At 36.3% G+C, this 13,296-nt stretch overlaps 1 protein-coding gene across 1 annotated transcript in view; it reads right to left on the bottom strand.

Moving 5' to 3' along the window:
- Positions 1 to 13,296, bottom strand: part of nr3c2 (nuclear receptor subfamily 3, group C, member 2) — a 103,169-nt gene that overhangs the window by 44,250 nt on the left and 45,623 nt on the right. The window lies entirely within an intron of this gene.

The following is a 13,296-nucleotide window of genomic DNA, read 5'->3' as shown; positions in this document are numbered from 1 at the left end:
AGAGAGACAGCATTGTCTAGATAATGCAAGATGCTAGTAGAGTAACAAAAGGAAACTCCACCATACAAAATTAAATAGTGTGTCTAATGACAAATGTTAATATTATTTTGAAATAACAAAATACAAACGTAGATACGTTGCTTACAGATCGTTCACTCGATTGTTCACTCGATCCTTCTAGCAAACGTCACCTTTTCCACCGCTTAAACGATTGTCATTTGACAAGGCTATTCATTTTGAAAAATTATATATATTTATATTTTTGAGAACTTAAGTATGATGATTTTGCATGCTTGTATTTCATAATACATCACAGTCACTGTGTAGCCTACATTGTGACTAACGTTATATAAACATGCAATATCGTTGACGAAAAAAGACAAGTCTAAAATTAATGGTTTTGGTTTTGCCTGAGGGAAGAAAGAACGTTCGTGCTTGCGGTTGCCAGATTTCGGTAATTTAAATTCCCCAATCAGAGCTTTTCTGTGAAAAGAACACGTATGCTATCTGGTGTTTTACCTAAACATGTACAATCTGGCAACCATATGCACACGAGCGCTCTCTCGCGCGCACGGATGATCTGAAAACACCAATAAACAAGTAGGCTGCATTTTAGCCATCTCCATTTGAGATGTTCTGCTTAAAGTGTCATTCAGTCGGTCTGTGTTCTGTCAGGAAAGTCAGGACTCATGAGCCACTTCGCTGAACAACTGAACTGCTGTGTGCTGTGAGCTGCTGAAATAAGCCAATCAGAGCAGAGCTCAACATTAATATTCATGACTCTTCCAAATAAGGCAGAAACAGAGCATTACATCCTAGGGACAATTTATAGGGTTGTAAATGGACCTGTAAAACTGTATCTGGACAATTGTTGCCCTTAAATAAATAAGCCACATACCCTCTATGTAGATATCAGTTTTTAGGTCCCGTTCTTCTCGTGTTTTTGAAGCTTTGATTATGTTTACAGTGTGCAATATAACATGAGTTCATGATACGCGTGTAAAAAAACAGTTTTTTTTACACAATTTACTTATCTGTACAGCGCTGTTTCCTCTGTCCTAAAAACGGCCTGATGATTTCTTTGTTCTATGAAGCCCCTCCTTCAGAAATACGTAACGAGTTCTGATTGGGCCAGCGCTTCCCGTGTTGTGATTGGACATCAGCTTAACGCACTTTGCCCGGAAAGGTCCTGCCTCTTACCATAACGGGGAGATGGAAGCGCTGAATGCCCGCTCTTCTCCACGTGGAAGAGTAACAAGACCACGCCCCCTATTTTGCGTGTTCTTGTGGGCGGAGGGTTAGTCAACAAACGGTTCTAGTGACGTCATTACATCCCTGCACTTCCTGCTGTAGTCCAAACCAGCCGTTCGCTGTAGGCTTTGAAAGGGAACTTCTGTTAAATAAATCTCGCTTGGCATTGAACTTTGAGCTTTATAATTTTACAGGTATTATTTATGCAACATTAGCAACATTACACACTAAAGTTTGAAAGATGGAATCGGGAAGAACGGGACCTTTAACATATAGTTTCAACTCATTCTAGGGCACCTTTAAAGTGACAGGCAAGCACAGGCTTAGAATAAACAGAACTATGTCATCCTTTGGGGTGGACGATAGAATATGTAACCCCTCCTTTTCGAACCGCCCGCTCCAAGCGGGACTCGAACCTGGGTCTGCCGGCATGAGAGTCAGATGCTCTAACAAGGAGGCAAAACTTGTCAGGATGATGGTATCATTTAGTGCGTGAGTTTACATGTACAACAAATGTTGATGATTATCAAAAAACAGCTCATTATGAAAACCTGACAATGCAAGAAAAACATGTTTGCATTAGATGTTGAATTCGGTGATGTTTTCTTCCCGGTTTAGACAGCGAAACATGATAAAAGAATGTCTTGTATGCTGTGCATGCGGCATGTAAACATGCTCAGAAATGCTTGAAGTGATTCTCTGGAAACAGACAGGTCATAAGGAAGGTAATAAGAAAAGGGTGTGGGGTGAAGTGAGGACAGTTGTAACTATCTACAGGTGTTCGCATTGTATGTCAGTTGCAGTCTGACTAAGAAGAATCATCATGCATTTAGATCAAATGACAATTCTTCTAGATTCATTTAGCAAAAATAAGCAGAAATCAGTAGATAGGCTATACCTTTTCATCTTCAGATTTTATAAAAAATGTTCAGAGATATCTCTGTAAGCAAGTGGTTTACACAAAAAGACTCAAGGATGCCGAAGCCCTGTTTTGATCATTAAGATAACAATGGGGTCATTCCCGTTATGCAATGCCTTGTAAACACTGTAACTCAAATAATAATAATAGTAATAAAACATGTATATGGCCATGGTTTGTCATTTAAGAAAAAAATATATAAAAGGATATATTAGACTTTGCTTTCGTCAAAATCGGGCAGTTTATTAAACACTATTATTTACACAAATCATTGGGCACCATCTTTTTTGAATATTACAAAAGACTACAGGATGGTAAGTGATAATAAGTACACAGAATAACCTATAAATTGAAGTTAAAATGAAAAGAGTTAATGCAAAGGCCCAGGCGAAAGACAAAAATAGCAACATCCAAACAAAATTTTATGTCATGTTAAATTAATTGTGATATTATAAGAGATTAATCTAAAGCTTTCCATCTTGAAAATGTGTAAATTCCATATTCAAACCAATACATTATGGTCGCTAAAAAATAAACTGCACAGTAGGAATGACCCAATTGCATTCGTTCAGCAGAAACTGTAGTTTATGTAAATGCCAGTGCAAGAGGTATAATACAGTGTGCTTAACCAAGTTTCATGGACAATAATCAGGAAGCAATTTTTTATTTTTTATTTTTTTACAATGCTGCACCCTAATATGCAAATACTTATTGTTCCCTGAGCAATTATACAATCTAAATTCTTTCAAATGAAGTAATTATGAATGAAAACGGTAGTGATCACTTACCGGCAGTCACTTATGGAAATAAGCATATAACATTTCATCATGTTTAACTCAGCTCAACTCAACTCATTTTATTTATATAGCACGTTCAAAGCCATTAAGACGGACCAAAGTGCTGTCCATAGTAGATAAAAATAGTTTTTAAAAAACACACACATTAGAGCAATGAAAGCCCAACTTGAAAACTACTGGAGTGCAATGTTTTGGCATTCTCTATATATTATTTGGATTCTGAATATTTATTGCTGCTTACATGTTGCTGCATCAGCTGAGATCGGCAGAAAGATACTGGAAGGGTTGAGGAAGAAGACTGACAGATGGATCAGGAATGCAAAAATAACAAACCGTATAACAGCTCGAATGCACTGCGCTGGAGCTGTCACGTATCAATCTCAGCAGAGCGCTAAAGCGGCAGTCTTTCTCCTGGCTCTGTGCAGAGCAACGGACAGAAATAGAACACGCAGCGATAGTTATGCTGAATTTAAACCATTAGAAATGTTCTCTATCGGTTCAGGTGGTGTAAAGTTATCACAGGTGTACAGATGCTAACCAAAGCCAGAAAGTAAAAGCCAGTGTAAATGAGTCCTGCTCGACTTCAAGAGGATCACCCTTCATTGTGCAAACAGTGACTGCACTTACAGACAGCTACCTCCTCTCCGGTCTAGTGTGTTTATGTAACACAACTTGGAATGCGGCAAAAGCTAAAGGTAGATTAGGTAAAACAAACAGGAGAGAGGACAAATGGCTTACATAATCAAAGTGAGACAATCTAAACATTATCACTGCATCACACGGCCTGCAGAAAATGATGGGTCCCCAGAGTGCTATTAAGACCTGGATCTACCAAAGGGTCAACTGCAACGTCAGTGAGTGCGTGTAAAATGCATTTACATTCTCTTAATAGAGCAAAACATGAATTAATATCCTCTTGATCTGAAGTGAGCGGCCCAATATGGCTGCCTCCCTAATGCGGATAAATGTGTGAGTTATGAAGTAGTAAAAACAAATAAATCTGTGAGACAATTATGAAATAGTTTTCAAAACAATTTTGCAAGGAGAAAAACATGCTAATTCAGACATCCAAAAGTTTGTGTTACTAGTTTGTGCACACAAAATGAATAATCATAATAATAATTTTACTCAAATCATGAATAACATCAGATAAATAACATTAAATATTATTATTCAGAATATAATTCATCTTAGTTGGTATTTTCTTCGTATCTTCTACACTGTAAAAAATATTGTTGGTTTAACTCAAAAAAGTAAGTAACCTGTTTGCTTAAAATGGTGAGTTTATTTAAATAAAAAATGTGAGTTAATACAAGGAAGGAAATTGGTTTAATAAATAGAAACTCAAAATATGAATGTATCTGAACCACATCAAAATTTGATAAATCATGAAAATAGCACAATTTGGCACGTTTCACTGCGTCATCACAAATAAAAAAGGTATCCTATATGCTTAAAAAATCTTTTAATAATATTTGAATAAAGGTTGTCAATTCTCAAAAATGTTCATTGTATTAACTCAAATTTTTAATGTCAATGAACTCAAATTTTAAGGCAACTAGGTTACTTACTTTTTTAAGTTAAACCAACAATATTTTTTACAGTGTTAAAGATACAAAGAAAATAGCAACTAAGACTTTTACTTAAGATATTTTGTAAATATTTTTTTTCAGTGTAGAATAAAGTTAAGAATATTTTCTATTCCCAAAAATAATGATCTTATGAAGAATTTGAATTGACAATTATTTTTATTTTTTTAATCAAAAAGGTAAAAAAAACTTAAAGCTACGCTGTGTGATATTTTCCCCATCTAGCGGTGAAAAGATTATAACCATCCAGTGAGTAATAGTTTCTGTTCCTCTCAATTCTGATTTCGTTTTAACACCTACGGTGGCCGATTTAGTCCAAGATTAACATGACAATCCCCCTCTTCACATTCAACACGGTGACATCGAGTTTTAAAACGCGAAAGGCGAAGCTTGAATTTACGGGTATGTCCCTCTTTGGCTAATGTACTTTCAAGATGTAGGGGCAACATGGCGACCGGCATCCGAACCCCTCACCCGTATGTATTGTCAATGCATATTATAAACTTATGAAAATACTTTATTACTTGAAAGAAGTAAATATACATTAATGAGAACATATATTTTTGAAATAACGACGTGTTTTTAGCTAAGAATAAACTAAAAAAGTTATAAAGCGTAGCTTTAATTGTTTTAAATCCCCAGAAGATGAGTTATTTATTTATGAATAAGTTATTTATGTATGTTCTTTTAATTTTTGTATTGTTTTTATTATTATTAAGCATTAACTGCACATATTCCTATTACTAGAGATATACAAAAGAGCTCTGTCGGAAGTGACACCAATGATAATGTAAACAATAATTGGTCATGGTTGTATTTTCAATTTCTATATACTCTAATTATTGTTAACAACATGTTATTCTTATTTCACATACCCCATTGTCTGTGCCTTAATTTATTTTTTATATTGATTAATTGTTAGCTAACTGCGTACTTTGTATATGGATGTTTCTGAAATATATAACTTGGACACAGTATCCTCTAATAATACCCCTTTAAATTGTATTGGACGCATGCATTTTCGTGAAGCTGCTTTGAAACAATATGTATTGTGAAAAACGCTATACAAATAAATGTGAATCGAACTGAACTGAATTATATGTGGCATGACTTTATGCTGAAATTGAAATTCAGTAACAACTCTCCAACAACAAACCAAATAGGGACCTCATTTTTAACTTTACAATTACAACAATTTTAGGCAGCAATCAGCACAAGTGGCCATACACAGGATGTGTCTGCTAGCAGCACGCACACGCACACACACACAGGCAAGAGGGAGCACAAATGAATGCAACAGACCGCTTCATCTTCAGACAGGCTCTTAAAACATAGCCATTTGAAATACATGGCATAATAAAAAAAACGCAAAACAGAATGCTGAACTCGGATTAATTATTACAGTAATCTGCAGGCAGCACATAAAAAAATGACGTGTGGTGTTTTTTATAGAGTTGATCAACAAGTCTACAGCAAGAACCAGATAACATCAAAGACAGTCACTTTAAAATTTCTCTAGTGTACTACAATGTGCCTCATTAATTGTGTAGAGGCTACTAATGCATGTGATGTGAAAGATGTTCAGAAAGATTTGAATAATAATTGGATTATTTTAATATATTATTTCTAACCCAAACAGTATAGACTACAACTGTCATTTTACAGTTATTATTCTTGCGAGATGCACATTGCAAGATATGTTCAAGGCATGCATATTCACTGCAGTGTGTATAAAATTAAGCACACTGGACCTGACATTTGGGGGAGAAACATTGGAAACATCCCGATTCCATGTTGTATTACAAGCATGTAAACAGTGAGTGAGGGATAGATACTTCAGTCTGTCAACATGAGCCCTGGAGGTATGACAAGACTGACAAATAAGTAAACTATGAATCTGACATCCTCATTTTTAACAGTCGCACTTGGATGCCAATTATTCGAGCATGTACTTTTTTACTCATGTAAGAAGAAGAAAAAAAACTTGAAGAAAATATAGAAGAACTGGATAGACAAGGATTGTTGACTGTTGAAAGTGCCACAGGTTATATCTTTAGGGCAGACAGCCTCAGTGAACTCAGTTTTATAACTTTGCTGATATGCAGTCTTCTTTTTATTCCCATCAGGCACAACAGTGTCATAAATCCTTAAGTGAGTTGTCTATATAATTAAACTATATAATGGATTACATTTGAATAGAAATAGTGATTGCTTTAAGTTAATCTTGTGCTTGTTTCCAGATGTTGTACACTGGTTTAATTAATGCCCTCTATAGCAAGAAAGGTTTGAGATGTCATAATCAATGAATTAGGGAACTCATCTTGTGTTACTCACCTAACTAGTTCATCTAAATCAATTTAGGGTTCATTAACATAAATATTATTTCCCTGGGTGTGACAAAGCCTGACAGAGAATGAACAGTCATCTATTAGCAGAGCCACGGAGACAGAATCTCATGTAATAGGCCGAGTGGTCAACAACGCCAGATGTGACAGTCTGAAAACATCAACAATGATGCAATGATGTTCCCTGCTGCCAACTATTATCACTACGAGCAAAGTTTCTATTAAGTATTGCGGTATTAAGCAATACAACCACACAAATCTTAAATATTATATGTAAATTCAAAGATTAGATCGAATAAAATAAAAACATTAATCCTTCTACTCTACTTGCATATGCTTTAAAACAGTACTTCTCAACCGTTTTGACTCCAAAGTCCACCAAAGAGTAATCAAAAACCCATAACTTTTCCAGTTTAAAATTTACTGGATAAGACTAAAAATAGTGATTATTATTATTTTATCATTTTCCATTTTCTGAGGCCCTATTTGGCCCGAGCCCACTGGATGAAAACCACTGTTCTATAATGTTGACAAAAATAATCTTTAGCAGATAAATGCAATGAAAAAAAAAAAATGATACACATAAAATATGTGTCCTTTTTCGCTTCCTGAAAAACAGTTTTATCTAATCAAATACTCTCTAGAATCACAATGCTCCTCCCACTAATACCGCCTGGAGCCAACAGCATAAGTAAAACATTTGCAGCTTTTTTTTATGTTGTATTTTTAAATGGACTAGCCTTTAAATAGGTACCTTCCAAACATCCTGTTTCAATGTGAAAACCAACCTGGAAACTGAGCTTCACCTATGGAAGCTCATTTCAACCACAAAACAAATCACTCTTTGACATAAAAAGGTGAAATTATGAGATGCTAAATCATAATTTTGACATAGAAAGTCAAAGAATATGAGATAAAAAGTTGAAATGGAATATTTAATGAATACAAAGTCAATTTTGAGCTAAACGTACAAAATAATAATAATACAAATCATAATATATCACCCAGAATTAATACTTTTTATCTCATTTCAACTTTGTCATACTTTTGAATTTTTAATTGTTATTTAGTTAAATTATCGTGACATTAAAAGTCCAAATTAATTTTTAGCAGAAATAGGCTTCCATTCTTCACCAGAAAGATTAAAAAAAGATAATCAATGTTATAAAACTAGCTTTATACAAAACAATCTTATATTTAAAATAACCAGATTTCTGTGTGATCCAGATATGGTTTAAAAAAATGTGAGGGTATTTCTCAGCAAATAGCCACAACCACCTGTAGCACCTAATTCTAGCAATAAACCCCATATGAGGTCCTGTTTTCAGCACCTTTGGAATGATATGCTGCACAATTTACACTAATCTGGCTTATGACGAGCCTGGAGATATAAACAGACCTTCATGAAAGTCTGTACACATACAACTGTGCAAAAATGCCACAAATCCCTTGTGTTGGTGACATGGGTGAACTTGTGAACTCACAATGAGCCGTTTCCACTGAATCCAGTGTGACCATCTCTTTGCTTTTGGTGGCCTACTTTAGGCACCGAGTCAGAAACATGGCCCTGATTCACTTATGACCTCCAGACTGGGTTTATGTTGACTAGGACAAATAGGAAGCTAAATCCCTTCAAGTGTAGCTTACCTGAAGGGGACATACTGATGGTCCTCTCTACCTAGTCAGTCAAAATGTACAATAAAATCGTCACTGTATAATTCAATACAGACTGATATAGATTTCAGTTTAGATTTCAATTACTTTTATTCAAAAGTTGACGTATACAAACTGTGTGTGTGTGTGTGTGTGTGGGGGGGGGTATTTCTACAAAAAAAATAGTGGTCTTTTAATGGTCTTCATCCAGGAAATCAGCAAAAATTGTACAAATACTCTAGATAAAGTAACTTTTCAGTGCCTTCAATAGCCTTCCCCTTTATGTTCTTTAAAAATGTAAGCCAAATGAAGACTTCACATGCCATTACCTCTAAGTCTATCTCAATTTTTCTTTTAAATTGCCATTTTTATCAGGCTCCTATGTTTATGTTCAGTAGTTTTACTTTAGATGCCAATAAAAAGGTTATTAGTCAGTTACTGAAATGCCTTCATTTCAGCCTGTTTGGACAAGACATAGCAAACATTTTCACTTTGTTGTGGATGGAGTAGAGCTGTTCTTTAATGTAGGTTATGTCCGTTTCTGTCAGGCCTACAGCAGCGCACAAAACACTTAGATGCTACTCGCCAAATGCTGTCATTGCCGCTGTAACAATTTTCTATTGACTAAAGGATAGAAAACCCAGAATACATGCTGCCAGTCTCTGTTCAGGACCAATTGGTTAACAGAGGTTGGTTGTCTTCTTTTTAATATGTGGCTTCAGTATTGCTAGTAAAGCATCCACACTGACATCCTGAAGAAAACTTTAAATCGCGCTGGATAATCCCGCAGCTCCTCTACTCTATCTCAGGATTGGATGGACCCAAGATTTCCTCTTTCTTTTTCTCTTTTTAAGAAGCGAGAGGACAACAATTTGATCCACAGCTTGAAGACTAAATTTTGTATTGTTTTGTGATTTTTTACAACTTAGTGTGCAAGGACCTTTAGAACGATTAGCGGCTTTTGCCTCTGATGTATTCAAATATTGGATAGACCTACAACCAATCAGAGCAACGGAGTAAGTCACGAGCGACACATAGTTGTCAACAGAACTCAACTGCACGCACGCTGGAAGAAGTAGAAGAAGAAAATGAGTGTAAACCACTGATCTATAGAGAGAGAGGTGAATGCATACATGAACAAGTTCTCCGTTTAGGATTAGAACGAATTTAACCCAAGAGCTCGTTGGTGACGTGGATGATTGCATTATGTTATCTGTCCATCATCGTATAAAGCCCGCCCTGACAATTTGATGGGTCCAAAACAGCTCCGGTTCGAGCATAGTTGCTCCACAAAGGAGCTCAAATGTTGTGGCCAGGGCTAAGCTCGGTTGGCATCCAGGCTATAACTATTCAATATAGGGTTAAAATCTGGAGTCAGCCTGATGGACTTGCTCTCAACCCACTTCTTGGTTGTCTTTGGAATTCGGGCTGGAGCATTGTCTTGTTGAAAAATCAGATCACTCCTCTTTGGATAACAATTTTTCATTTGTGTTCATGACTTTTATCAGGGAAGTAGCTCATCAATATTAGCAGCTAAAAAGGCTCACCACACAATAACAGATTTTCCTCAATGTTCCTCATATAGATACCATGCAACTTGTGTTTTATTGTGATTCATCACACCCCACACAACGTCCCATATTGTGTCAAAAATTTGATTCTGCCAATGATGTTTAGCTAAAAGAGTAATTAAATTTTGCTAATTTTGTAACTAATAATTTTTGGTTAAGACAATTAAAAGCTTAGTGCCATTTTGGGCTTGGCTCTTTTTTTGTATAAAATACACTCCTGTTCAAATGTTTGAGGCATGTGATGGCAAAGCCGAGTTTTCAGAAGGCATTACTCCAATCTTCAGTGTCACATGATTTCTCAGAAAACATTCTAATATGCTGATTTGGTGCACAAGAAACATTTGAAGTATTCTGGCTGCATGTTTACCTTATGAAACAATAAACAATGGAGTTCAGACTGTGCCGTGCCTCTGCTGGAGTTGTCTGACAGCCGGCCGGGCGATTCAGTGCTGCATTTGGACAGTGTGGCGTGCAACATTCTGTGCGTGCTCACCGTAAACTGTCCGGCCCGAGGCCAAAGTCACACAGCTGTAATGACACACTCATTGAACAAGGCTTACTCAAGGGCAGCAAGTGGACATTAAGACTGAGTTATGAGGTTAAGTTTGCAGTCCTGCTAAGAAGAAGAATCAAAATATCATACCAGCCCTTATCAGCAACAGATGTGCTTTAGAATGCTTGAGTTATGAGTCATCTGACATGCTGTATATTTCTTTAAAGACATGACAGGTCAAGCTGTGTTTAATGAGATACTGATTAACACCTAAGATACTAATTTAAAAAAAAAAAAGAGTTTAATTCTTCCTATATAAAAGAATGAAAAGTCTACTGCTTTTGCTTTATTAACTTAAATAAATAACCCTGGGTTCTACAGCATTTGCCAAAATGTTGATTATCACATCACAAAAATGTAATTTGATTTGTGCCTTCTTTGCTTTTAAACAAGCAAAAATGCTACAGTGTTACAAAATGTACAATGTTTCAAAAATGTTAGTGTGTTAGAGTGAGGCATTTACTATAGAAGTGAAGGAATTATATAATCTGTAATGTTTTCAGAAGTATAGCCACAAGACCTAAACTAAATATGTTAACATGATTTCAGTGTGAAAAAAAAAAAAAAAAAATGCTTGCTAACGTTTTCTATGTAAAGTTCTATCCAATTTTAAAATGTTTCTGCCGTGACAACAGAACGGCGCACACCCTTAAAGGGACAAAATGAAAATTCTGATTTACTCTTCAGATTACTCTACAAATTACTCTTAAATTTGTTCCAAACCTGTATGACTGAAATTTTCAGTGGAATACGATATTTTAAGAATGTCGGTAACTAAACACATTCGGTTACCAGGCTTCAAACATAATGATATAAAACGAAATGATTTTTTGTGAAGAATCAACAACAAGTGGGACACAATCATAAAGTGGAACGAAATTTATTGGATATTTTGAACTTTTTTAACAAATCAAAAACTGAAAAATTGGGCATTCAAAATTAAGTTAATACTTTGTAGCGCCACCTTTTGCTGCAATTACAGGTGTAAGTCGCTGGGGTATGTCTCTATCAGTTTTGCACATCGAGGGACTGACATTTTTGCCCATTCCTCCTTGCAGAACAGCTCGAGCTCAGTGAGGTTGGATGGAGAGAGTTTGTGAACAGCAGTTTCCAGTTCTTTCCACAGATTCTCGATTGGATTCAGGTCTGGACTTTGACTTGGCCATTCTAAAACCTGGATATGTTTATTTTTGAACCATTCCATTTTAGATTTTGCTCTATGTTTTGGATCATTGTCTTGTTGGAAGACAAATCTCCGTCCCAGTCTCAGGTCTTTTGCAGACTCCATCAGGACTCCATCTTCCCTGTCCCCGCTGAAGAAAAGCAGGCCCAAACCATGATGCTGCCACCACCATGTTTGACAGTGGGGATGGTGTGTTCAGGGTGATGAACTGTGTTGCTTTTACACCAAACATAACGTTTTGCATTGTTGCCAAAAAGTTAAATTTTGGTTTCATCTGACCAGAGCACCTTCTTCCACATGTTTGGTGTGTCTCCCAGGTGGCTTGTGGCAAACTTTAAATGACACTTTTTATGGATATCTTTAAGAAATGGCTTTCTTCTTGCCACTCTTCCATAAAGGCCAGATATGAGCAGTATACAGCTGATTGATGTCCTATGGACAGAGTCTCCCACCTCAGCTGTAGATCTCTGTAGCTCATCCAGAGTGATCATGGGCCTCTTGGCTGCATCTCTGATCAGTCTTCTCCTTGTATGAGCTGAAAGTTTAGAGGGACGGCCCGGTCTTGGTAGATTTGCAGTGGTCTGATACTCCTTCCATTTCAATATTATCGCTTGCATAGTGCTCCTTGGGATGTTTAAAGCTTGGGAAATCTTTTTGTATCCAAATCCGGCTATAAACTTCTCCACAACAGTATCTCGGACCAACCTGGTGTGTTCCTTGTTCTTCATGATGCTCTCTGTGTTTTAAACGGACCTCTGAGACTATCACAGTGCAGGTGCATTTATACGGAGACTTGATTACACACAGGGGGAGTCTATTTATCATCATTAGTCATTTAGGTCAACATTGGATCATTCAGAGATCCTCACTGAACTTCTTGAGAGAGTTTGCTGCACTGAAAGTAAAGAGGCCGAATAATTTTGCACGCCCAATAAAAAAATGCCCGAATAATTTTTTTCAGTTTTTGATTTGTTAAAAAAGTTTGAAATATCCAATACATTTCATTCCACTTCATGATTGTCCCACTTGTTGTTGATTCTTCACAAAAAAATTACAGTTTTATATCTTTGTTTGAAGCCTGAAATGTGGCAAAAGGTCGCAAAATTCAAGGGGGCCGAATACTTTCGCAAGGCACTGTGTATATATATATATATATATATATATATATATATATATATATATATATATATATATACATACACACTCACCTGAAGGATTAGTAGAAACACGATACTAATACTAAGTTTGACCCCCTTTCGCCTCCAGAAATGCCTTAATTCTACGTGGCATTGATTCGACAAGGTGCTGAAAGCATTCTTTAGAAATATTGGCCCATATTGATAGGATAGTATCTTGCAGTTGATGGAGATTTGTGGGATGCACATCCAGGGCTGGAAGCTCCCATTCCACCACATCGCGAAGATGCTCTATTGGG

The sequence above is a fragment of the Pseudorasbora parva genome, chromosome 4, assembly GCF_024679245.1.
Source record: "Pseudorasbora parva isolate DD20220531a chromosome 4, ASM2467924v1, whole genome shotgun sequence".
In the NCBI taxonomy this organism is placed as follows: domain Eukaryota; kingdom Metazoa; phylum Chordata; class Actinopteri; order Cypriniformes; family Gobionidae; genus Pseudorasbora; species Pseudorasbora parva.
The sequence above is the reverse complement of the archived record's forward strand: the minus strand, read 5'-3'. Positions and strand labels throughout refer to the sequence as shown.